Raw genomic sequence first — 26441 nt, 5'->3', positions numbered from 1 at the left:
AGAGACTGCCTGTCCGAGTGGGCTGGGGCACCTCAGGCCTGTCAGGGAGTCAGGCTGGCGGGGGAAGGGACCTGCCTTCCCTACATGCCAGCCAGGTGAGCCCTCCTGCTGGCTGGATTCCTTCCACAGGGCCCCCATGGGGCCCCAGGCTCTTCTTGGGGGGCCGGGCAGCACCCTTAGGCCTGGTGGCATCCTGCTGCCTGTGTTCTCTGGTCTGCAAACTCCTCAGCCGCCCAGTGCCGGCATGCTGTGGTGCCTGGTGATCCGGGTCCGAGGAGCTGTGGGGGGTCGGCAACTGGGAGGGAGCTCAGCAGACTCCCCCTGGTGAGCCCTCCCATAGCAAAGGGGATTTCCTCTTAATTTACACCTTAAAGGTTTATTTCCCAACATTTACATTCTTGAATTTTCACCTTAAAAACCCTTCTCAGGAGTCTCTGAAGGCAGGAGGCTAACCCATTAAAGGAGAAAGGCAGAGCAATTTCTAAAGGATGGCATAGACAGAGCCGGGTCGTGCTGTTACAGGAACAGCCCACCAAACGCTTCTGTGTTCAAATGTGTCCACTGCTAGTGGAGCTCATCCGAGCCGACAGAAGCTTCCAGGACCTCTAGTGAAAAGAACGGCAAGTGCATAGGAGACCGCTTCAGAGAACTTACTATCAGAGGGCAGGGCTGGGGGGCATCTGCAGCAACAGCACCTGGGGCACCTCTGTGGCGTCCTCCCCCAGAGCCAGGCGGGGGTGGGTGGTGGGTGGGTGGCGGCTCTGCTCCCTCTCACCTGCTGTTTGTCTGCAGGTGGCCGGAGGCAGGAGGAGGGCGAGTGACTGAAACAAAGATAGCAGCTTGCATTTTAGGGCCTGAGTGGACTAGAGAAGGGGTGGAATCTGTTTGTCACCTTTGAGAGAGAGCAGGGAAATGGGACAAGGGTCAGGCCTTTGTAAAGCCTACTTAGCCTGTGAAAAAAACCCAGTTTATTCTTAATTTAAGCTATTCTTCCTCTTCTTCCAGCAGCTTAATTAATTTTGTAACCAGGATGAGAAACAGACCTCTGAGTGTAAATGACCCCTTGCGGAGATCCAGATTAACAGTCACCTGAACAACCCTACTCTTAAAACAAAACTTCAAAGGAATTAGGAACCATCTGTATACATCATGCTTTCCCTAGCAAAGGCCCCTAAAACCCCAGCCCTAAACCCTAAGGTGGGCCTCCCTACTGAGGTCGCCCAAGCGTCTGAGTGTGTACTGTCTTGTATTAAATACATTTTCTTGCTGCACAAGCCGGTTGCACTTGTCTCTGAACTCTTTTCCATGACAAAGACAAGAACTTGCTGAACTCCACCTCTGTGGAAAGTGTCTCTGTCACTTCGCTGTCTCACTCAACTCTCTTGTCTTAACGCAGTCCTTTTCTCTCTCCCTGTTTCATTTCAGACCAGTAGGGAAGAAGTTCTCAGAACACAATCTTACTCCATTCAGTGCTCTGCAGCTCCCCCAAATTCTGGGGTGCTAGGGATATAATTCCCCCATAGTGCAGATCACGAGGACACGAAGCCAGGTGACCCTGGCCTCAGTTGTTGTCAGGGATCCAACCCACACAGAGCAGTTCAATGATTTCCCCCACCTCCTGCTGCTCCTCCCCGCACCGTGCTCTGCTGCAGCACAGCTGCTGACATTTGCTTCTGCTCTTGGTTTAATGAATTCTTTCCTTATCCACACTATTCTGACCTGTTTGAGAATTCTTTCCCAGTCAGAGTCAAGAACCCCTCCTGGGGGTTGAGGCTTCACCTGGAGTGCAGGGAGAGATCTACCCAGACACAGCTGCCCAACAATACTTTCATTGCTCTGAAAGTTTCCCTAAAATAGAAGGGAAGTCCAGGCGGCCCTGGATGTCTCTGCCGCTCTCATCAGGGTGTACAGGTGTGCTGTTTCTTTTCAGAGAGGGAAAGAAGGCAATACCTCTCTTGTTTACTCAAAATATTAGAAACCTTGCATATAAACAAGATAAAGTGGAGCTGTTTTGCAAGCAATAGGGGAAGGGCTCAGAGGCAGCTGGGGAATGTTCTAGGAGCCTGACAGTTCCTGGGTGGCAGGGAGAAGGGTGGGTTGGGCTGGATGGAGCAGTTCTCTCTCTACCTCTCTCTGTTCCTATCTCTTTCTCTGTCTCTCTCTCTCTCTGCCGGTGGTGGCTGTCAGCAGCAGAGCCTGTCTGTCTGAGCTGGGATGGGCAGTCAAGGGCAGTTGTGACTCACTGGCTCTTTCGTGTGAAGGGCCTAGAGCAGGAAGTCCGCTGACTCCAGCCCACTGGGCTGATGAGAGTACCAGGGTGAACCCCAGGCCCTGCCACAATCAGACTGATGAATATCCATGACTATTTCGGGCTAAACCAGGGAGCCTTACCAGGGAATCCAATGGCTAGTGTTTCCTGGCAGGTACATGCAGGATGCTTATCTTCTGGGGTCAGAACCAGCTGCTTCCATGCACGGTTGGAGCCCAACTTTCCACCCCTGGCGTAAATCGCAGTGTCTACCGTAAGGACCACTCTCACTGCCAGCCCCTCATCTGCAGAGCAGCCTGCCTGGTGCTGGCTCTAAGCTGACCCCGTCTCATGGGAATGCAGATATGGGCAGCATAGGGTTCTGGGAGATGCTCAGGACTCAGGGTAGCTGTAGGGGGTGGGGTCAGCGAGGGTCCCGGCTGGTTGCAGCACCTTGAATCACACGCCTCCATCAGCCTCTCTCTCCTTCCAGTGTGTCTGTCTTGGACTCCCCATGCATGCTCACCTGCCTTCCAGAGCACATCCGGTTACCTTCATCTGAGTGGGGGTGCCTCAGATGCCCGGCGGGCCGCAGCTGTGCCTCTGGGCAGGTGCAGCCCCCACGTTTCCAGGCTCAGGCCAGGGATAGGTCGGTGACTGGGTAGGAGCCACTCCTTCAGCAAGGGATGGGGAGGATGTAGGAGGAACCCCTTGATGGTGCTTCCTAACAAAATATCAATCAAATGCTACAGCAACCAGGTAAGAAAGGTCAGGTGCATATCTGTTGACTCTGACCTTCCAAGGGAGTATCCTGGGCCCCCTGTGCTGTATGCTTCCCCAAGCAGGGCAGCAGGGCCAGCGCCCGGGTTACTGGCTTTCTGATTTTTGCCCCATCACTCTGGTCATCACAAAATCTCCCCTGAGTTCAGCGGCTGCCCTGCCTCCCCAGGAGCTTGTTGTGAGGACAGTGGCAGCAGGGCAAGGGAGGAGGGCAGGCTGGCAAGGCCCTGGGGGCTGCCAGTGGGAACGGAACAGTGGCTCCCGGCTGTTGGCAGTGTGGCCTTAGGAAGAGGGCTTCCCCCTCAGTGTGTTTCAGAGCAGCACCCTGCTCCCTAGGGTGCTGGTTGGCTACTAGGTGAACTGTCCTTGTGTTTCAGGCAGAGCATCAAGGGGTGGCTGAGATGACACTGTCAGTTCTCTCCGCGGAGGCCTAGCATGGATGTAGAGTCCACGGAAGGCCAGCAGATGGCCTGCCCTCCACCCAGACTCAGGTCAAACACTCCAGACCTCTCTCCATGGCAGGGAAAGGGGGCCTCTGTAGCTGGGGTGCGAGGGACCCCTCAGAGGACTGACACAGTTACCACTGGGACTGCCTTCTGTGTATAACTGTTTTCCTGGCCCTGTTAGCCATCTAGTCACCTAGTCATCTAATAGAGAGCCAAGAAGGCTCTGCACCCCCACCGCCCCAGATGCTCGAGCTTGAGATAACGTGGCCACCCCCAAATCTCTGGTGGTGGGATGTATGTGACAATCAGGAAGACCGGGTGCAATGAGGCTTCCCACAGCTTGATCTGACATCATTCCAAGCAGATGGTAATTATTAGGCTCCCTCCCTCCTGGCTCCCTGCATCCTCCACAGCACCATGGAATTACTTATAAACACGGGGTCCTGGGTGCACTTCCCCGGGAAGGACCATGGAGACGGCGACTGAGAGGGCGGGGGATGGCACACGCACATTGCTGATGGAGGGAAAGGAAGCGGAACACAGTGCGTGGAGAACTTGAGGCGGGCTGGTCTGTCCGGGGGGAGCCAGGCCCGCCCCAGGCCCTGGCCTGGCCGCTGTGGTTGGCAGTGCAGCTTTCAGAGACCCGCTAAGAGGTGGTAACACAGCAGCAGACACAGCTTGTCTGGCATGTGAAGAGCCAAGGCATGAGCTAAGCTGCTTTCTTCCTCCCAGGATTGGTAGGAACTAGAAATAATTGAAACTTGTTAGGGTCCAACATGCTGTCCTGAATACACTGTCATTAATTTCCTAATGACTAACTGTGTCTTTCAGGAGGCGGCGAAGGCAGCTGAGAGGCTGCAGGCTTCTGGAGAGGATGGGGAAGTGGGAGGCTGGCAGCCTGTAATCTGGGCACTCAGTGCTCTGTCTGTACCCCCACCCTGACCTCTGGCCTCAGGAGCACAGTCACCGGAGTCCCTCTAGCTCCTCTGCCTGCAGAGTCAAGATGAAGGGGACAGGGACACACAGCTGGGACACTGTGAATCCTTGTCACCCTGGTCTCTGGGTCCTAGTCCTGTGAAATGCTGGGCCATCGTCCTGTCCCAGCATCCTGTCCCTTCATCCCAACTGTACGGCCACCCAACCCACTCCCTGCCCTACCTTCCAGAGCAAACAGTTGGTCGCATCTCCCTGCTCGGAAGGTGGCAGGTGCTACTCACTGCTGGGATGTGCTCCTATGGTCCCTGCCTCCATGACCCCCTTCTTCGGAAGGACTCATGCCCCCCGATGCTGCTTTCATTCCTGCTTCTCCCAGGAAGACCCCACCCACAACCCCTCTCATCTTCCAGCCTGGGCCCTTTCTTTTTTTACTTTTATTTTTAATTATTTATTAAGGTATCATTGATACACACTCTTACGAAGGTTTCACATGAAAAGCATTGTGGTTACTACATTCACCCATATTATCGTCCTCCCACACCCCACTGCAGTCCCTCTCCGTCAGCACAGTAAGATGCCACAGAGTCATTACTTGTCTTCTCTGTGCTAGTCTTCCCCATGACACCCCCTCCACGTCATGTGTGCCAATCATAATTGGGCCCTTTCTTTTTTACAGGCTTTCCTTGAATTACACAAGTGAGATCTGAGGACAAGAGAACACAGCTCTTCCTGACCTGCAGGGAGGTGTAGCCGCCCAGGCCTGCTTGCTGCCCTGTGGCAGGTGTAGTCGGTTCAGAACTTTTTCAGAGTGATGCCCAGCCTCGCCTGCCTCTGGTGCCGTGGCACCCCTTGTGCACGGCAGTGAGGCGCTGGTTACCATGTCATTTGTAATGCTTCCACAAAAGGAAGAGGTTATAACTGTGATCTTTGAGTGGGTGGGCTTCCAGCGGCCAACGAAGGAGAGGGTTCGCAGAGGAGGCGCCAGGGAAATGCCTGCATCCGGGCTAGGGGCTAGCCTGGCTGCACGGGGAAGACACAACAGGTCGGTCCCCAGGCCGGGTGCACAGGGCTGCACCCGCGGGGCAGCCGCCCGCTCTCCTCGCTCCGAGACGTAAGGAGGGGGCAAGACCGAGTTGCGTCCCGTGGCTCGGGGAGCATGCGGGCTGGGCGTCTGGACATCAGGCTGCCGCGGTGCCGCAGACCCAGTTAGAGCCCGTCGGCGCTGCGTTGAAGCACGGCCCCTCGCTAACAACTGGTCCTACGCAAGGAGACACGAGGGTTCAAGTCTAGGGAGACGAGCGCAATGGCAGCAACGCCGCAGAAGGCGGCGCAGGACGAACCGGGGACAGCAAAGCGACGAACCCCCGAGGACACCTAGCCACCCTCCTCGGGTCACTGGAAAATGTCTGAGCGCAGCCACGCGTGCTGGGTGGGCTGGGGAGGCACGCGGGGCGGCGCGCGTAAGGGCAGCGGCGGGCTCGGCCCCGCCCTCCGGGGTCCTGACCTCTCTCACCTGTGGCTACGCCTCCGCCTCGGATCCGCCCCCTCCACGCCCAGGGACCCTCCCCAGGCCACGCCTGGCTGGCGACGCGTTCCCGGCCCCACCTGTGGCCGGCCCCGCCTCCCCGACCGCGGCCGACCCAGACCACGCACCCGCCAGTCCAGGGACACGCCCCAGCTCCGGGTCCCAAGCCGCGTCCCTGGCCAGCAGCAGGCGGCTCTCCCGTCCCCGGACCTGCCCCCACTCGTGGCCACGCCCACGGCGGGACGCGCCCCGGCCATCATCACGTGGTTCGCTCCTAGCACCGCCCACAGCAGTCACCTGCCCGTTGCTCCCCCTTTTTCCACTCACGACTCCGCCCCTCCTTGGGTCCGCCGCAGCTCCGCCCATGGCCGTTTTCCATTTATGGCCCGGCCGCCTGTTTCCCCACAGTGGGCTACTGAGCCGCCTGCCTGAGACCACGCCTCCTCCCCTGTCCAAGAATTTTTTCTGTACCACCTCCATCGTCATTGGCCCCGTCCCCGAGACGCTAATTGGTTTGTTTGGTAGAGCTTTCCGGGCTCCGATTGGTCTCGCCTGTCGTTGTTCCGCCATTCGATTGGTCTGCGGCGCGCGCTTTCGGAGGCACCCCACCACCTGCCGCACTTGGGCGGGGGCGGGGCCTGAGACAGCGGGCGGCACGGGATTGGTCAGCGGCGCAGAGCGGGTGGGCCCGCGCCGCGCGCAGAGAGTCGGCAGGAGTGTAAGGAACCGCTGCTGCCACTTCAGTCGCCTCGGTCGCCTCAGTCGCCTCAGATTTGGTCGCCTCAGGTTCCGCCGCTGCGGCCTTCCTCTTCCCGGTACCAGCCCGCGGCCCCGCGCCGAGTTCCTGCCGGCCGGCCAGCGGGCACGCCTCCTGCCGCGGGAGAGGTGAGTGAGTGGTGGCGGGCGACGGCGACGACTGGGGTCCTGGTCGTGGTTCTGGGTCGCGGCTGGAGGTCGGAGTGGGCGTCGGGGACCCTTCCTGCGGCCACCACCTTGCCCTCGGGGCTTCCAGAAGGGGCGCGCGTCCCGGCCCGCCGAGCCCCCAGCCCGGAGACGGAGAGCGCGAGCCCCGCTCCCCGGCCCTACTCGGCCGGCAGCCTCGGCGCGGGGCGGGCGGGCCGGGGGCCGAGGCCGCGGGGCGGGGAGGGGGCCGGGGTCCCGCGCGCGGCCCTGGTCCGCCCCCCGTGCTCCCCCGGGGCCCGGCGGCCTCGCACCCCCGCCCGTCAGCGCCCGGCCGGCGGCCGCGAGCTCGCCACGCAGCCGGAGCTGGACGGAAGCCGGGCGCGGGCAGGGTTTAAAGACCAGGCGGTGAAGTGGCTTCGGGCGGAGCGCGAACCCCCGCGCCCCGCGCTCCCTGCCCGGGAGGTGGGAGCCGGACCCGCGCGCTCACGAGGGCGTCCGCGGGCCCGCCGCCCAGCCCGCGTCCTCTTCCCCGCGATTCGGTCCTGCGGAGGACTTCGGAGGCTTGAATCTCTGGGCGCTCGCAGTCTCGTCGCTCATGCCTGAGAAGGACTCTGGGGAAGAAGCGTCCGCCGCGGGCGGGCGGGGCCGCGGGGCTTCTCGGTGCTGTGAGCCGCGCCCGGGCGCGGGGAAGAGGGCCCGGCCGTCCCTCGCCAGCCCTGCCCGGGCCTGCGCGGGGGCGAGGAGCAGGTCGCTGGGGCCGGTGCGCGGCCCTTTCTTAGGTCGCTGTCTCCTTCTTCCGTTACGGGGCGGTCAGACTTGCCTCTTACTGTTCCCACGGGTGTCTGCTCGAAAGTGTTGTTTAGCGAAAGTGTTTTTCACCTCCTGGCGTTTCTGATTCTTTTCTTCCTACTCTGAAGTATGTTACTTGCATAACACATTTGAAAGTTAGCAGAAAGTCAGGTCTTAAATGTCATCGCTCAGGTTATCATCTTCCTACCTTCCTTCAAGGCGACAGGGGCGTCTGGGGCTTCCTGCCCTGCCGTGAGCTAAGGGCACTCTCCGCTGGCAAGGATTTATGGTGTGTGACTAACCGGGAGGGAAAGGACAGCTGCGGGCCTTGGGGACTAGACTGGAGCGTATGTAGACCCTCCGGTGCAGACTCTTCTCTGACACAGGCCTTCACACATCTGAAATTTAACCGTGCCCCCTTTGCTACTCTTTTAATTTGCCCTCGATGTGGGAACCAGAGGAAGTGTGCAAGGATGCATCCCTGTTGAAGAGAACTGGTCCCAGTCCCCTTATGCACCGACAATCTGTCATCGTAAAATGTTTCAGAGATGCCCATCGTGGTCCCAAGAGACTGCTTACAAACAGTGGTGCTCTGCAAGTCTGTCTGCAAGATACAGACCCTCACCGATCTGCACCTGGAGGCACTGAAGTAGTTGTGGATGGTGTTTCTAGATATGGAGGCCCACGGAAACTAAGGGGTCTTTCAGACTTAAGTGCAGTCACTGACCAACTGCTATTTTGAGCACTGCTGTTTTTACTGGTAGGTACATGCTCTTGTGTACACAGTGCCTGTTTGTTCCTGGTGCTTTAGGGTTCATATATATCTTCATGTATTTCCTTAGTTAATACTCCACGTTCTAAGGTGTTGAGGAAGCTTGATTATAAAGGGGTCTTTATAACTGACAGGATTGGGCAGCCTGTGTAGAATCCAGGGCTGTGGACGGGTGTTAGTGCAGGTGGTGCTCATTAGCAGTCGTATTGGACCTCAGAACATTACTTTTCCACTTACCTTCATTAGTGCTCAGGGCTGGAGAGCATACACAACTTGATAGTTGCATTTCTCAGATATTTATAGGAACATTTCAACACATGGGTTCATTTTGTTAGATGTTTAGAAAGAAGCTTTCTTTTTTTCCTGTCATTTGAGGGAGGCTGAGAGCATGATGTAGTTATATTTACATAAGTCCCATGAGGTCCTTGAAATAATCTAGTCATTCAAGGGTGGATGCTGTGTTTCAGTTTCAATAATTTCAGTTCCTGGACCTGTAGCCATGTGTCAGTGGCAAAGTCATTTCCTATTTTCACAGAAATCTCACATCTTTAAAAGTGATCACTGAAGGAGATCTTGGTAGATGGGAGTTGTACATCCCTTTGGTGAAGAAGGCTTGTTCACTGGCCATATCAAAGAAAAATAGCTGCTAGTATTCTGGAATCATCTACAACTTAAACATTAGAATGAATGACTACCGTAGACTTTGGAGCAGTTCTGTTGCTGCTCAGTTCTCAGTACTCGTGGCAAAGACTCTTACAGCTGAGTTCCAGGCCCACTGTCCATGGTGCTGAATGTGTGTCGCTCTGTTTCTGTTTTTTTTTTCATCTCAGATTTCTTTTCCAGGGTAAGAGTGCTTTTGGAATATGTTCTAAAACGAATTTCAGAATTCATACTGTTAAAGAAAACGTGAATAGGGGAGTTCTACTGAACCTGAATGGAAGTGTGTCTTTTAAAAACTCAAGCCATGTTATTGTCTCTGTTTTTAAGATGAATAATTGTGCTAACTCGGCATTCCTTTTCCATTGCTCAGTGTTCTCCCTAGGTGGGAATTTCCTTGCTAGATAGAGTCTGTACGTCAAGTAAGAAACCTTTGAAGTTAAATGGAACTCTGTTTCCTTAACAACCACCCTCTAAAACAAGTATCCTTTATCATAATATATACCCTCAAAGACAGTCTGTTTGTCCCTAAACAAGGTCTGTTGTAGCTCCCTGGGGCCTCTCAGCCATTATGGAGAGAGATGGCGCCCTCTGCATATGTGGTGGGGCTCTCAGTCAGTTGCCAGGCCTTCCTGCTGTGTTGGAGCAACAGCTCTTTCATCTATAATTTTGAGGACATCTTTGTAAATCATTTCAGGTAAGTCCTCTGTTTCTTTTGGGGTTAATTTTGTCTGTTCCTTTAGAACTGCCCACAGGTTAGCAATAAAAAATAATAGGTGTTGCTTGTGGTACAGAGGTTCTTCCATGTAATAGTAAATTGTGCATCAAATTAAGCAGTGGATTGCTAACGGGTTTTTGTCATGAACTTCTGTACTAGTTCTTTGGCCCCGTCAGCTGTGCAGTTTATCCAGGTTACGCTGTGACATCTGTTTTGTTGTGGGAAACTCAGGGCAACTTCCTTCTGACTCCTCCAAGCTTCAGAAATACTCTGTGATCACCTCCTCTTTGCCAGGCCCTGTGCTGTGAGAGCCCACAGGGATGTGAGATAGAGTACTTACCATTGAAGGACTCCTCCTCGCTTCAGACTGGGAAGGGGGCATGTAAGCAGATGGTCAGGGGCCACACTGAGAGCTGCAGTGGGACACACCCATAACTGGGTTGGTGTTTTGAGGAGAGAAGGGTGATTCATTTAGGCTGGGAATCAGAGAAGGCTTCAAAGAGGAGGTGGCCTTTGGCTGAGTTTTGATTGTTTGGGTATAGATGGGTATAAGTCTTAAGGTAACTAGTTTGTGTTGTGTTAAGCCACTAAATTTGTAAAAATTACAGAGTAGCCACAGGATAATAGCACAATTTGGGACTCTGCTCTAGGAAGTTTTAGCTGGTGAAGTTTAGAGGAAACAACACGATCTGATTGGCTGTAGAAGATGAAACCATCCAGCTGCTGTTTGGTTGGAGGTTGCCCAGGTTAGCATGGTGGTGATGCCCAGTTTAACTCCTGGCAAGACTGGCATCTGGTATTGTCTTATCTGCCTGGGTCCACTTAAGTCCTCCTTTTAGCTGTCTGCACAGCCTGCATCCCTGCTACTTGCCCTGTCCCACTAGGCCACCTTCCCTCTGTGCTGGGCACCCAGGAGAGAGTGGACCTGCACCTGCAAGTGGGAGTGGGGTCATAGGGTGGCTGGTTCCAGCCTCAGAACTGTTGTAAAAGTTATTTCCCAAATGTTTGGTTCTTCACGTCCTTGATAATCCTTTGTGTCTTCTGACTTTTTAATTGTTGTCAATTGAGTAGATATGAACTGTCTCACTGTTTTAATTTGCATCTCGATTACTGATGAGTTTGAGTATTTTTTTATCTGCTTATTGGCCACTTAGGTTTCCTTCTCTATACATTGCATTCTTAAATTGTTTGTCCATTTGTTGCCTGGGTTGTCCTTTTTATAGCTTTTTAGAAGTTCTTTATATATGCTGGATTCTATTTGTGTCCTATTTTTTATCTTTTAAAAAAAGTTGTTTTGATGAACAGGTGTTTAATGCAAATTTATCAGTCTTTTCCTTATGGTTTGTGGTTATCAAGCTTATTTAAGAAATCGTTTGTTATCCCAAAGTCATAGGAGATCCTCCTTTAAAAAAAAAAGTTTAAATATTTGCTTTTTATATTCCCCTTTGAATTTGCTTTTGTGTGAGGTCGAGAGAGAGTTGTAGAATTTTTTCAAATGCATTGCCAGTTGTACCAGTACATCCTTTCCCCAGGGACCTGCAGTGCTACCTTTGCAGCATGCCAGATTTCACAAATATGTGCATTTGTTGCTGTCTTCTCCATGTAAATAATGGTAATTCCATTTCTTCCTCCCCAGTCCTTAAATCTTGTATTTATTTTTTGTCTTATTTCCCTTGTTTGGATCACTAGACAAAGTTGTTACAGGCAGTACTTCTAAAGCCTTGAATAGAAGTTTAGTGGTGTTTTTGGTAATTCTTTTTATTAGGGTAACTGTTAGGCCTATCTACTAACAGTTTGATACAAGAATTTTAAAAATCATTAATAGATGTTGAATTGTATTAAATGGTTTTCTTTACCTATTTAAATGATTTTATGAATTCTTATTTAAATTGTGGCAGACATGAAATATTTTAATTTCATAATTTTAAGCCATCGTTGATTTCTTGGGATAAACTGTACTTAATCATGATGTACTACATTTAAAAATTATTGGACCCGAAATGTTAATATTTCATTTAAGATTTTGTTATGTATTTTCATAAGAAGTATTGGCCACTAATAATCTTTTCTTGTATTGCCCTTATTCAGATTTCGTATCGAGGCAATGTTTCATCATCTTTGCAATAGTTTCCAAAAGGGAGGAATTTTGTTCCTTGGAAGCTTGGCAAAACTGCTTCTTAAGTATTTTGGATATGGACCCTTTTAGAACATGGAGGCTTTTGCATCAGCAGTTAATTACTTTAGAAGGGCCACTGGTCTGTTCTGCTTACATTTCATTGGCCAGAAGGAATCATTCTGGCCATACCTGGTTTCAAATGGGGTAGGGAGGTGGAGTCCTCCATGTCCTGGAGGTTCAGGACAACTGGAGACTTATAAATATTAGCAGTATTTACCACATTATGGAGGCTAATTGATTGCCAGCATTGCAGAGTTAGTCAGAACTCAAATGGTATTCCTCTCAAGGTCTTGTTGTAGGTTTTCCAAGTGTGTTGGTCATCAAGGGACCCATCAGAATGTGAAGCTAGACATTATGTTAGTTTGTGTTTGTTGTGAACAAACCATCTTACTCTGTCCAGAACCACCTTGAGAATTCCTGCCTCTCTGCCTTTCCTTACTGGGGAGGAAAAGTTTCCCTTTCTCATTCCTTCCCACTGATCTAAGTCTTAAGCAGTCTTGAAGGCTGTCACTGTTCTTGCCTCCCTGCTGATATTCTCTGCACTAGCCCTGACTCAGTGGGCTCTCCTTTTCCTCGTGCTGCACCATCCTGTCCCAGCAGTGCCAAGAGCAGGGACCAGTTTGTTTATGGATGGAGTTGACCAGAAGAGTCTTCAGATCCAAGTGCAGACTCCCTCCTTTGCCCGAGCTCTGCACTGGGAGATGAGCTACTGCGGACAGACTCTGAAGGTGCCCTGCCACGATCTCCACCTCCTAGTTTCATGTCCTTATATAATCCCCTCCCACTGAAGTGGGACCCATGACTTGCTTCTAACCAATAAAATATGTCAAAATTGATGAGATGTCACTTCCATGACTGTTACACCATATAAAATTCTATTTTGTTAGAGGCTCACTTAGAAACTCTCTTTGCTGGCTGGAGTAAGTGGCTTTGTGGGAAGCCCACATGGCAAGAACTACAGGTGGCCTCTAGATGCTGAGGGCAGTGTCCAGGGACAGCCAGTAGGAAGTCCGATGGCGAGGAGACACCTTCTACCAACAACCTGAGTGAACTTGGGAGTGGAGTCTTCCCCAGTTGAACTTTCCAGTGAGAGCACTGCCTGGCCAATGATTGTAGCCTTGCAGAGACCCTAAGCCTGCCCAGCCTCCTTACCTATGGAAACTGTGAGATAGTAAATGTATATATTTTTTAAGTTGCTAAGTTTGTGATAGTTTGTTATGCATCTATAGACAACTAATGTATCAGATTGGTACTGACCTCCCAGTCACCCTCAGTAGAAGTAGGTTTGTGTTGGTGAAGGGTGTTTGAATCTTTTTGAGGTAATCAGGTTTTTATTATTTTTTAAAACATTTTTAAAAGTTACAAATGTTTGGTGTAGAAAACCAGGAGCAGCAGAAAGTATAAAGGACAAAACATTATCTGTAATCTTTCCACACAAAGATAGCCAATTTTTTTTTCTACTTTTGTATATGTATGATTTGCATATCCCAAAGTTGAGATTCATTCCATATTATGTTTTAGGAATAATTTTTTTTGTGTGCCAAATAGCACTTCCTTGTATCATATCCTATTTTCCTAAAATATGATTTTAAATGGCTGCATACTATTCCAGCAGTTGTCCCAATTTGAACCACTTTGCTCTGGCTGGACATTTATGCTGCTTTAAAATATTTACTATCATAAACAGTGTTTTGATAAATATCCTATACAAAAATCATTGTGTATATCTTTAATAATTTCTGAAGGATAAATTTCTAAATATGCAACTATTAAGACAAATCTTGTAGATGTTTTTAAGCCTTTTGATTCTTAACTATCCAGCTTCCATTGTTTCTGAAAAATAATATAAAACTCGAACATCCGCTTCTATAACTCACTAGGTTGGGATAGGACAGAACTATTGATTTTTGAGCATTTAAGTTCCTGTTTTCTTAACCCTGTTTCAAAGTGCTTTTAAATTATTCATTAAAGTGCAATATGGATTCTATTTATAGACACATTGTGTATGAGATCGCTCCCTTAATGTCTGGGCAAAAAGCCTACGAACTATTATCACATCCCTATCTTTGTAAATCCTTTTGTACTCCAATCCACCCTTTCTTTGTTCTCAACCAGAGACATTGAGACACATAAGGTCTTGTCGTCTTACCATTACTGATGGGAAACGGCTCTTCTGAGCTGGCCCTTCCTTGTTCTTCTTGCCAGTCATTAAGTAGTTGATTTCATAAGGATGAGAGATCAACAGAATATTAATTATTAATTCAAAAATACTTTTCCTGATTCATAAAAATAGTGTTTATTTATAAAATTTCTAAAATAATGATTAGCATCAAAAGCAAAGTAAAAACTTTAATGCTACTACCGACAGATGACCACCATATAAGCATAACTTGTTCATATTGCCTTATTCTTGTAATATATAGATTAGATTCCAAATACTAATACTTTGAGATTTTTACAACCCTGTCTATCTGTGAAATTGGCCTTTAATTTTCCTTCCTTGTAGCTGTTCTCTCTAATTTGAGATAAACACTTATTTTATTATTTTGCAGCTTTTCTCTCTTACTGTGTGCACCTAAGGTGATACATTTCCATATGAATAATGCTTCAGCTGCATCATACAGAGGTTGATTTGAGATATTTTCATTATTGTTTAATATGTGCTATATACACTGAGTTGTGCCCCCCGCTCAAATTCATATGTTGAAGCCCTAACCCCCAATGTGATGTCACTTTGAGGTGGGAGGTAATTCAGTTTAGGTGAGGTCATGGTGTGAGGTCTTTATGATGGGATTACTAGTGCCTTGTAAGGAAAGACCAGAGAGCTTGCTCTCTTTCTGCGTCTTGACATGAGAGGACACAGCAGGAAGGCAGCTGTCTGTAAGCCAGGCAGAGGCCCTTCACCAGACCGTGACCATTTCGGCACCCTGATCTCAGACCTCCCAGCCTCCAGAACTGTAAGAAATAATTGCCTGTTGTTTAAGCTCTCCAGACTATGGCATTTTGTTATAGCAGCTGAAGCAAAGACTGTATTTTCTGATCTCCATTTCGACCTTTTCTTTGATTTGTAGGTCATTTAGAAAAATACTTACAAATATCCAAAAATACGCATATTTTCTTATTTTATTCTTTTTCAGCACAGTTGCATTGCCCAAAGATCTTGCTCTTTTTGATCTTAATCCTTTGAAGTTTGCTGCATGCCTTGTAGCCTAGAATATGGTCTGTAAGCTTTCTCAAATGTTCCTGTGTACTTGAGAAGAATTATATTCAATGTTCTATATATTCTATTCAGCTAACTTGATAAGCATCTTACTCACATCTTCTGTTTTCTTGCTATTTTTTTGTCTGGTTGTTATATCCATTAATCAGATAATTACATAATTTCATTATGATTATGGATTTCTCTCTTCTGATTTTTCTGTCAATTTTTATTTATATACTCTTGAGACTATGTTATTAGGGGCATGCAAATTTAAAATTGTTATTCCTTCCTGATAAATTGAGACTTTATTACAAGTTGTCCTCTTTATCTCTAGTAATGACTCTTTGCCTTTATGATATATATATCTGATGCTAATAAAGCCATACCAGTTTTCTCTAGACTCATATTTGCATAATATCTTTGTTTTTTTATTATTTTACTTCAAACCGTACTATATTCTTATACTTTAGATTTGTCTCTTGCCGAGATTATACACTTAGATTTTTTTCATCTAGTCTGATGATCTTTGTCTTCTAATTGGAACATGCACCTCATTTACATCAGATGTAATAACTAACCTATTTGAGTTTAAATCCACAATTTTATTATATGTATCTCTTGTCCTACATTTTCTGTGTTTTTCTCTTTTTCTCTGTTATTTTAAAACAGTATTGTGATTTAAAAAAAATTGTTCTACTTTTCCCCTCTCTCCAGTATGTCGGAGATTACTTTCTATCTTTCTTTTTGTGGTTCCTATGTAAATTAGATAAGTGTTATTAAGTTATCCACATAATACAGTTATGCCCTCCTCTGGGCTGTGGAGAGGCCATCATGCCTGGAGAATACTTGAACTCCATTCACCCCCTCCCAATTTATATGTGCTTGTTACTATATATTTAATTCTATATGTTCTTTTTAAACTCAGTGAAATATAATACTCACATTAACAGTGTTATTATTTAATGTACCAGTGTTCATTTAAATTTAGTCACATCTTTATTTCTTCTTTGCTTTTCATTTCTCTCTGACATTTCTGACCTTCATTGAGGGGTCAGCTTCCTTCTGCCTGAAGAGCCTTCTTTAGAAATTCCTATATTGAAGGTCAGCTGGTAGTAGACATTTCTAGTTTTTTTTCTAAAAATGCTTTTACTTCCCTTTATTCTTTTAAAAAGCCCTCCAATTTACCTAAAAATTTTGGGGATATAATTTACATGCCATAAAATCCATCTTTTTAAAGTTAAGGATTCAGTGATTTTTGGTGTATTTACAAGGTTGTGCAACCATCATTACTACCTAATTCCAGAACATTTTCATCATCATAGAAAGAAACCTCATTTGTGCCTGTTAACAGTAACTCTCCATTCTCCACCTCCTTCAGTCTCTGACAACCATCTATTTTCCATCTGTAAGGATTTGCCTATTATGGACACTTCATATGAATGGAATCATAAATATGTGTCCTTTTGTGTCTGGCTTCTTACACTTAGTATATTTTCAAGGTTTATTCATGTTGTAGTGTCTATGGTTCATCATTCCTTTTTATGGCAGAATAATATTACATTGTATAGATAGTTCACATTTTGCTTATCCATCAGTAGGTAGACATTTGCGTTGTTTTACACTTTTGTTTTGGCTATTATGAATTATGTGCTATCAACAGTGCTACCAACGGTTTTTGTATGCATACGTGTTTTCAGTTGTTTTGGGTATATACTTAGGAGAGGAATTGCTGGGTCATACAGTAACTCTATTATGTTTAACTTCCTGAGTAACGGCCAAAATGTTTTCCAAAGATGTTGCACCATTTTATGTTCCCACCAGCAGTGTATGCGGGTTCCAGTTTCTCTGCATCTTCACCAACACTTGTCATGTTCAGTTTTTTTGATTATAGCTATCCTAGTGGGTGTAAAGTAGTATCTCATTGTGGTATCGATTAGCATTTCCCTAATTGATACACTTTTTCCTGTGCTTATTGGCCATTTATGTATCTCCTTTGAGAAATGTGTATTGAAATCCTTTGGTCATATTTTAATTGGATAATTTGTGTTTTTGTTGAGTTGTAGGAGTTTTTAATGAACTGTTTACTAGTATCTTATCAGATACGTGACTTACAAATATTTCCTCTCCTATTGTGAGTTATTTTCACTGTTTTGATCACATCCTTTTATGCCCAAAGGTTTTAATTTTGTTGAAGTCCCGTTTACTTGTTTTTTCTTTTGGCTGTAGGTGTCATATTTAAGCAATATTGCCTCATCTTAGGTCACGAATATTCACACCTGTGTTGATTTCTAAGAGTTTTATAGTTTAGCTCTCAAACTTAGGTCTTTGATCCATTTTAAGTTAATTTTTATATATGGTGTGAGGGAGGAGTTTTACTTCATTCCTCTGCATGTGGCTGTCTAGTTGTCCCAGCACCATTTGTTGAAAAGAGCATTTCCTCATTGACTGACCTTAGCATCTTCGTTGAAAATCAGTTGACCATAAATATGGTCTGGATTCTCGATTCTGTTCCATCAATCTATATATCTGTATGCCAGAACCACACAAGCCCTGATTTGGGGAGCTTTTAAATTTAAGTTTTGAAATTCAGAAGTGTGAGTTATCCAACTTTGTTCTTCTGAATTTTAAAGTTGTTTTGGCTATTCCTTGTCCCTTGCATTTCCATATGATTTTTAAGATTAGCTTGTCAATTACTACATGAAAGGAAGCTAGCATTTAGAATTTTGATAGGGATTGTGTCAAATGGGTAGATCAATTTGGGAGTATTGCCACCTTAATAGTAAGTCTTCCAATCCATGAGCATGGGGTTTATTAGCTGTAATAGTTTCTAGTGGATTCCTGAGAGTTTTTTATATATAAGATTATGTTACCTGCCTATATAGATAACTACTTCCTTTCTAATCTGAATGCTTTTTATTTCTTGTGTAATTGCCTTGGTTATAACTTCTAGTACACTATTGAATTGTTTTGGTAAGGATGGACATCCTTGTCTTGTTCCTGATCTTAAGGGGAAAACTTCTGGTTCTTTTACCATTAAGTATGTTGTTAGCTGTGGGTTTTTGTAGACGTTCTTTATTAGATTGATTAAATTCCCTTCTATTTTTATTTTGTTGATTGTTTTTTATCACGAAGCAGTGATTTTAGATGCTTTTTCTGCATCTGTTGAGATGATCATGTGGTGTTTGTTCTTTATTAATGTTGTGGCTTACATTAATTTGAATTGATTTTTGTATGTTGAACCAACTTTATATTCCTTGGGTAAATCCAGTTGGTCATGGTGAATAATCCTTACTGTGTATTGCTGGATTCAGTTAGTATTTTGTTGAGGAGTTTTACTTGTACTCTTAAGGCATAGTGTGGTCTGTAGTTTTCTTTTTTGAGATATCTTTGGTTTTGATATTCAGGGTAATACTAGTCTCAGACTGATTTGGGAAGGGTCCTTTCCTGTCTTTTGGAAGAGGCTGTGAAGGACTGGTTTTCTTTAAATGTTCGGTAGAACTCACTAGTGAAGCCTTCTGATCCTGGGATTTCCTTGTGGGAAGTATTTCAGTTACTAACTTACTGTCTTTACTTGTTTTAGGTCTGTTCAGATTTTCTATTTTTTTGTTAAATCAGTTTTGCTTTTCAAGTTTGAGTCAGTTTTTGTCTTTCAAGGAATTTACCCAGGTTGTCTTATTTGTTGGTTTATGCTGTTACTTTATAATTCCTTTTATTTCTGTAAGGTTGGAAGTTTCATTTCTCTTGTAGGGTTCCTGGACCCAGTTCCAATTTGTGTTTGTGTGTGTGGAGGAGTGGGGTGGATTTCCCCAATTCATGACACTAAGCAATTCTTAGACACCAGCAGGGTGTCTAAGGACTCAACTCCATTCTTACGCTGTCACCCTGGAGATAGCATTAGATTCTACAAACTAAGGGTTCAGTCCTACAAAACTGCCCTCCGCCCCCAACTCCAGATGCCAGTGGCAAGTCCCAGACTGTTTACTGTGCTTCTGACCAACTGGCTACAGATTGGAGGTTCCCAGACTTACCCTTAGGTCCCATTAATTTACTAGCAGCTCACAGTACTCAGGAAAACACTCCGTTTACCAGTTTAATAAAGGATACTGTAAGGATACAGGTTAACAGCCAGAAGAAGAGATACACAGGGCAAGGCCCCAAATTAAAGAGCTTCTATCCTCAGGGGTTTGGGGCCTGGCTCAGTGGGTGGCATGTGGAGGTGGTCTGGTTCCCCAAGCATGGAAGCTGTCTGAACAGGGAAGCAGGATGAAAAAGCACCAAAACTCTGTTCTTGTGGGTTTGTATGAAGGCTTTGCTGCAATCATTGGCCATTGCTTGAGTCGACATCTAAGCCCTTTTCCCTCTGGGCTCTTAGAGGTTGGGGTGTGTGGGGGCTGAGAGTTCCCATCTTCTAATCACATGGTTGGTCCCCCTGGAAACCAGCCCTGCCCCTGGGTGGGGTCCAAAAATCTCCTCATCAACATAGGAAGACACCCATTTCATTTTTCTGGCTCTGAAGTGTCTCTGCAACCTTGATACAGATCACATATATCTGAGAAATGTATTTTGGTCATCTGAGTGACCAAATAATGCATTTCACAAAAATCGTATTGTAGTTTCTGATTTTAGTAATTTGTCTTCTCTGTCTTTTTCTTGATCAAGCTAGATAAACATTGGTCAGTTTTGATCTTTTCAAAGAACCATCATTTGAGGTTTCATTGTTTTTCTCTATTGTTTTCTATTTTCTTCCTCACTATTTTTTTTGCCCTAGTCTTTGTTTTTTCATTTCTTCTGCTTGTTTTGGGTTTAGTTTGCTTTTTTCTATTATCTTAACGTGAAATATTAGGTTATTGATTTTTAGACATTTCTTTCTCTTTAACATAGCTATTCGCAGTTCTGACTTCCTCTAGCCCGCTGACTTCGCCACCCTCTCACGTTTCGATATGCTGTATTTTCATTTCCTTCATCTTAAAGTATTTTCTAATTTCTCTTTTGACTTCTTTGATTCTTTGGTTATTTAGAAGTGTGGTGTTTGAATTTTCACAAACTTGTGAATTTCTTAAGTTTCTGTTATTGGTTTCTAGTTTCTTTCCCTTACTGTCAGAGAACATACTTTGTATTATTTCAATCCTTAAAAATTTTGAGATTTGTTTTTCTGGACTAACATCTGGTCTGTCCTGGGAATGTTCCCTGTGTAGTTTAAAATAAGTTTTCTATTTTTTCAATAGCATGCTCTTTAGATGTCTGTTAGGTCTAATTGTTTTATAGTGTTAAGATCTTCTCTTTCCTTGTTGATCTTCTGTCTTATGGCTCCATTCATCATGTATTGATAATGGGATATTGAAGTCTCCAACTATTATTGTTGAATTGTCTTCTTCACATTTCTGTTGATTTTGTGTTTTGTGCATTCGGGGCTTGTTGTTAGAGACTTCTTGTTAAACTTCTTGATAAATTGGCCCTTTTATTTTATAAAATGTCCTTTATCTCTGATAGCAATTTTTGTCTTAAAGACCATTTTGTCTAATGTTATTATAGCTACTCCAGCTCTCATTTGGTTGCTGTTTACGTGGTATACGTTTTTTCATCCTTTCATTTTCCATCTATTAGTGTCTTTGAATTTAAGAGTATCTCTTGTATACTGCATACAATTGGATCATGTTAAAAAAAATCTATCAACAAAATTTCTGCCATTAAATTGGAATGTTTAATCCACTTACATTTAATGCAATTCTGATAAGGTGGGATTTACTGCTCCCATTTACTATCTATTTTCTGTATGTCATGGCTTTTTTTTCCCCCTATCTTCTATTCTTTATTATTATTATTCTTAAAGTATCATTGATACACAATCTTATGATGGTTTCAAATACACAACACAGGGGTTCAACCCATATTATCAAGTCCTTACTCTCTCCACTGTGGTCACTATCTGTCAATGTAGTGAGATGTTACAGAGTTATTAGTTGTCTTCTTCGTGCTGTACTGCCTTCCCTGTTACCTACCTATATTGCGATTGGGAATTATTGTGCCCCTTAATCCCCCTCTCCCCACTCTCCATCTTCTATTCTTTCTTCTGTTAAATAGGTATTTTCTATTGCTCTTTTGATTCCCTTGTCATTTCTTTTACTACTTTTTGTTATTTTCTTAGGGGTTGCCTGGGGCTTCTTACTATTAACAACTTAAAACACTTTAGTTTGGATTCTTACTGATTTAATTTCAATATTATATACAGACTTTGCTTCTGTATCTCCATTTCCTCCCCCTCCTTTGTGCTGTTACTGTTCTACAAAGTCTATCTTTATATACTGTATATCAACACAGATTTGTAGTTATTGCCTTTTGCAGTTATCTTTTATTTAAGTTGGAGAAAATTAAAACATTACATTTGTACTACCTTTTATATTTACTTCTGTAGTTACCTTTATTGGTGCTCATTATTTCTTCCTTGAATTTGAGATACTGTCTGGTTTACTTTCATTTTAGCTTGAAGGAGTCCTTTTAGGATTTCTTATATGCAGGTTTTCTAGAGACATGTTCTGTCAGTTTCTGTTACCCAAAGATATTTCGATTTCTCCTTTGCTCTTGAAGGATAATTTTGCCAGATAGAGAATTGTTTGACAGTCTTTTTCTTTTATAATATTAAACATGTTATCCTGCAACCTCTGGCCTCCATGATTTCTGGTGAGACATCAGCTGTTACTTTTGTCAGGGCTCCTTTTACTTGATGTGTTACTTTTCCTGCTGCTTTCAAGATTCTCTCTTTGCCTTTGTGTTTTAGTAGCTTGATTATGATGTATGTAGGTGTGGATATCTTGAAGTTTGTCTTTCGAGTTCATTGTGTAATGTTTTTCCTCTGGGAAATTTCTAGCCCATTATTTCTTCAAATGTTTGCTGTACCCCTTTCTTCTCTCCTGGAAATTTCTTTATGCATATGTTGGTATGCTTGATAGTGTCGTCTAGATCTCTGAGGCTCTGCTTTTCTTTTTTGTGAGGAAGACTTTATTCGGGGGTGTTTGTAGTAGTGGAGAGAGATTGGGCTTAACTCCTGCTTTATTTACTTTTCTTCCTGCTTGTTACTTTTTGTTTCTAAGACTGGAAATTTTCAGTTGACCTGTCTCACTTTCTCCAGTTCTTTCTTGCCTGCTCAAATACATTGTTGAGTCCCTCCAATGTGTTTGTCATTTAGTTATTGTACTTTTAGCACCAGAATTTTTATTTGGTTCCTTTTGTAATTTCTATCTCTATTAATATTCTCTATTTGGTGAAACTTAGTTCTTTAGACATGGTTTCCTTTAGTTCTTTGAACATATTTAAAATAGTTTGTAATATAGTCTTTGTCTTATAAGTCCAGCATTAGGGCTTCTTCAGGGATGTTTTCTGCTGATAGCTTTTTCCCGTGTGTGGGCCCTACTCTCTTGTTTTTTCGCATGTCTCATGATTTGTTGCAAACTAAACATATTAAGAATACATGTGGCAACTCTGAAAATTCAATTGTCCCATTTCTCCTGGGATTTTTGCTGCTGTTGCTTGTTGTAGTAGTTTTTGTTTGTTTTTAGTGATTTTCATGAATGAACTCTGTACAAAGTCTGTATTTTTTGTTGTGTTTCCACTGAAGTCTCTGCATGGCTAACTTGGCAGTCAGCTAATGATTGGACAGGGGTTTCCTTAAGTGCAAGGAATCAGTAAGTCTCTTAGACTTTCCTGAGGGGCTCTGTGTATATTTGGATATGTGTCAGTATTTAATTAGGCAGTTTACAACTTTTCCTTAGTGTTTACTTCCTACTTGTGCACAGTTTCAAAGTCAACCCCATGTTAGTGCTTAGAACCATCTCAGGTCATTCCTGGGCATTCACACAACCTTGGGTATATGCACGGCTCCACATACTCATATGGCCTTCTAGATTTCCAGGAATATAGTGGAGATTTTCACACCCTCTACAGACATCCCATTCCTCAGCTTTCCCTCTTAAGCTTTTGGGTTAATATGTTATTTGCTCCAACTGCTGTCTACTGCCTTAGCTATTTACAAAATTAAATAATTGCCTATAATTGTGTTGACATATACCCTTGAGGAAGATGCTATATTTGCTGGACAAGTTCTAACTCAGATAAAATAAAGACGTCCTTGCAAGGGGAACACATTAGCCATGTCAGATCATAGCAGTTGCCTGGTAGTTAGGCTTTGAAGGAGTTCCAACCGTGTTTCATCCCCTTCTGTGGCTGCCAGGCTGCTGGTTTTCACTTGGACTGCAGGCTCTTGGTTTTCAAGACTACTATAGAATTGAGGGAAATGGGAATAGGGCAAGTTAAAACACCATGAATTTGCTGTTCTTATGGAAATTCAACTGTTTTTCTTTAACAAGAGCTCTTGAGATTACTATAAACGGTTTTCCCTGTGACCCCCTACACCATGTGTACTAAACACAATATCCCTCAATCCCCTTCTCCCTCCCATCCCCTTCCCCTTTGGTAACCACTAGTCCCTTCTTAGAGTCTGTGAGTCTGCTGCTGTTTTGTTCCTTCAGTTTTGCTTCATTGTTATACTCCACAAATGAGGGAAATCATTTGGCATTTGTCTTTCTCTGTGTGGCTTATTTCACTGAACATAATGTCCTCCAGCTCCATCCGCATTGTTGCAAATGGCAGGATTTGTTTCTTTCTTATGGCTGAATGGTATTCCACATCTTCTTTATCCATTCATCTACTGATGGACACTTAGGTTGCTTCATTTCTTGGCTATTGTAAATAGTGCTGTGATAAACATAGGGGTGCAGATGTCTTTTTGAATCTGAGAACTTGTTTTCTTTGGGTAAATTCCAAGGAGTGGGATTCCCAGGTCAAATGGTATTTCTGTTTTTTAGTTTTTTGAGGAACCTCCATATTGCTTTCCACAAAAAAATAGCTTACATTCCCACCAGCAGTGTAGGAGGGTTCCCCTTTCTGCACATCCTCACCAGCATTTGTTGTCTTAGTCTTTTTGATGCTGGCCATCCTAACTGGTGTGAGGTGATATCTCATTGTGGTTTTAATTTGCATTTCCCTGATAATTAGTGATGTGGAGCATCTTTTCATGTGTCTATTAGCCATTTGAATTTCTTCTTTGGAGAATTGTCCGTTCATATCCTCCATCCATTTTTTAATTGGTTATTTGCTTCTTGGGTGTTGAGGCGTGTGCGTTCTTTATATATTTTGAATGTTAACCCCTCGTCGGAAATGTCGTTTACAAATATATTCTCCCATACTGTAGGATGCCTTTTTGTACTGCTGATGGTGTCCTTTGCTGTACAGAAACTTTTTAGTTTGATGTAGTCCCATGAGTTCATTTTTGCTTTTGTTTCCCTTGCTCGAGGAGGTACATTCAGGAAGAAGTTGCTCATGCTTATAATCAGGAGATGTTTGCCTATGTTGTCTTCTAAGAGTTTTATGGTTTCTCATGACTTAGATTCAAGTCTTTAATCCATTTCGAGTTTACTTTTGTGTATGGGGTTAAACAGTAATCCAGTTTCATTCTCTTGCATGTAGCTGTCCAGTTTTGCCAACACCAGCTGTTGAAGAGGCTGTCATTTCCCCATTGTATATCCATGGCTCCTTTATCATATATTAATTGACCATATATGGTTGGGTTTACATCAGGGCTCTCTAGTCTGTTCCATTGGTCTATGGGTCTGTTCTTGTTCCAGTACCAAATTGTCTTGATTACTGTGGCTTTGTAGTAGAGCTTGAAGTTGGGGAACGTAATGGCCCCAACTTTATTCTTCCTTCTCAGAATTGCTTTGGCTATTCAAGGTCTTTTGTGGTTTCATATGAATTTTAGAACAATTTTCTCTAGTTCGTTGAAGAATGGTGTTGGTATTTTGATAGGAATTGCATTGAATCTATAGATTGCTTTAGGCAGGATGGCCATTTTGACAATATTAATTCTTCCTATCCATGAGCATGGGATGAGTTATTTACTATTTATTGGTATCTTCTTTAATTTCTCTAAAGAGTGTCTTGTAGTTTTCAGGGTATAGGTCTTTCACTTCCTTGGTTAGGTTTATTCCTAGGTATTTTATTCTTTTTGATGCAGTTGTGAATGGAATTGTTTTCCTGATTTCTCTCTCTGCTAGTTAATTCTTAGTGTATAGGAATGCCACAGATTTCTGTGTATTAATTTTGTATCTTGCAACTTTGCTGAATTCTAATAGTAGATCTAGTAGTTTGGGAGTGGATTCTATAGGGTTTTTTATATACAATATCATGTCATCTACAAACAGGGACAGTTTAACTTCTTCCTTGCCAACCTGGATGCCTTTTATTTCTTTGTGTTGTCTGATTACCTTGGCTAGGACCTCCAGTACTATGTTGAATAGAAGAAGGGAAAGTGGGCATCCTTGTCTTGTTCCCGATCTTAAAGGAAAAACTTTCAGCTTCTTTCTGATAAGTATGATGTTGGCTGTGGGTTTCTCATCTATGGCCTTTATTATGTTGAGGTACTTGCCCTCTATACCCATTTTGTTGAGAGTTTTTATCACGAATGGATGTTAAATTTTGTCATATGCTTTTTCAGCATCTATGGAGATGATCATGTGGTTTTTGTCCTTGTTTTTGTTGATGTGGTGGATGATGCTGATGGATTTTCAAATGTTGTACCATCCTTGCATCCCTGGAATAAATCCTACTTGACCATGATGGATGATCTTTTTGATGTATTTTTGAATTTGATTTGCTAATATTTTGTTGAGTATTTTTGCATCTATGTTCATCAGGGATATTGGTTTGTAATTTTCTTTTTTTGTGGTGTCTTTGCCGAGTTTTGGTATTAGAGTGATTTTGGCCTCATAGAAGTAGTTTGGAAGTATTCCCTCTTCTACTCTTTGGAAAACTTTAAGGACAATGGGTATTAGGTCTTCACTAAATGTTTGATAAAATTCAGCAGTGAAGCCATCTGGTCCAGGGGTTTTGTTCTTAGGTAGTTTTTTCATTACCAGTTCAATTTCATTGCTAGTAATTGGTGTGTTCAGATTTTCTGTTTCTTCCTTGGTCAGCTTTGGAAGGTTGTATTTTTTAGAAAGTTGTCCATTTCTTCTAGGTTATCCAGTTTGTTACCATATAATTTTTCATAGTATTCTCTAATAATTCTTTGTATTTCTGTGGTGTCCATAGTGATTTTTCCTTTCTCATTACTGATTCTGCTTATGGGTGTAGACTCTCTTTTTTTCTTGATAAATCTGGCTAGGGGTTTATCTATTTTGTTTATTTTCTCGAAGAACCAGCTCTTGCTTTCATTGATTCTTTCTACTGTTTTATTTT

At 44.1% G+C, this 26441-nt stretch overlaps 1 protein-coding gene across 24 annotated transcripts in view; it reads left to right on the top strand.

Annotated features, from left to right (window-relative positions):
• The first annotated feature begins 6580 nt into the window (after positions 1-6580).
• Positions 6581-26441, top strand: part of PCBP3 (poly(rC) binding protein 3) — a 285967-nt gene continuing 266106 nt past the window's right edge. For 3 of the 24 annotated variants that reach the window (XM_073231215.1, XM_073231213.1, XM_073231214.1), the window contains exon 1: positions 6594-6820. The gene's annotated coding sequence lies outside the window, so the exon portion shown is untranslated. Of the gene's footprint in view, positions 6821-26441 lie in introns of all 24 variants that reach the window. The other 21 variants (XM_073231204.1, XM_073231201.1, XM_073231202.1 and 18 more) reach the window with 11 other exon arrangements.

This window comes from Manis javanica, chromosome 3 (assembly GCF_040802235.1).
Source record: "Manis javanica isolate MJ-LG chromosome 3, MJ_LKY, whole genome shotgun sequence".
Classification (NCBI taxonomy): domain Eukaryota; kingdom Metazoa; phylum Chordata; class Mammalia; order Pholidota; family Manidae; genus Manis; species Manis javanica.
Note: the sequence above shows the minus strand (reverse complement) of the source record. Positions and strands in the feature narration are given on the sequence as shown.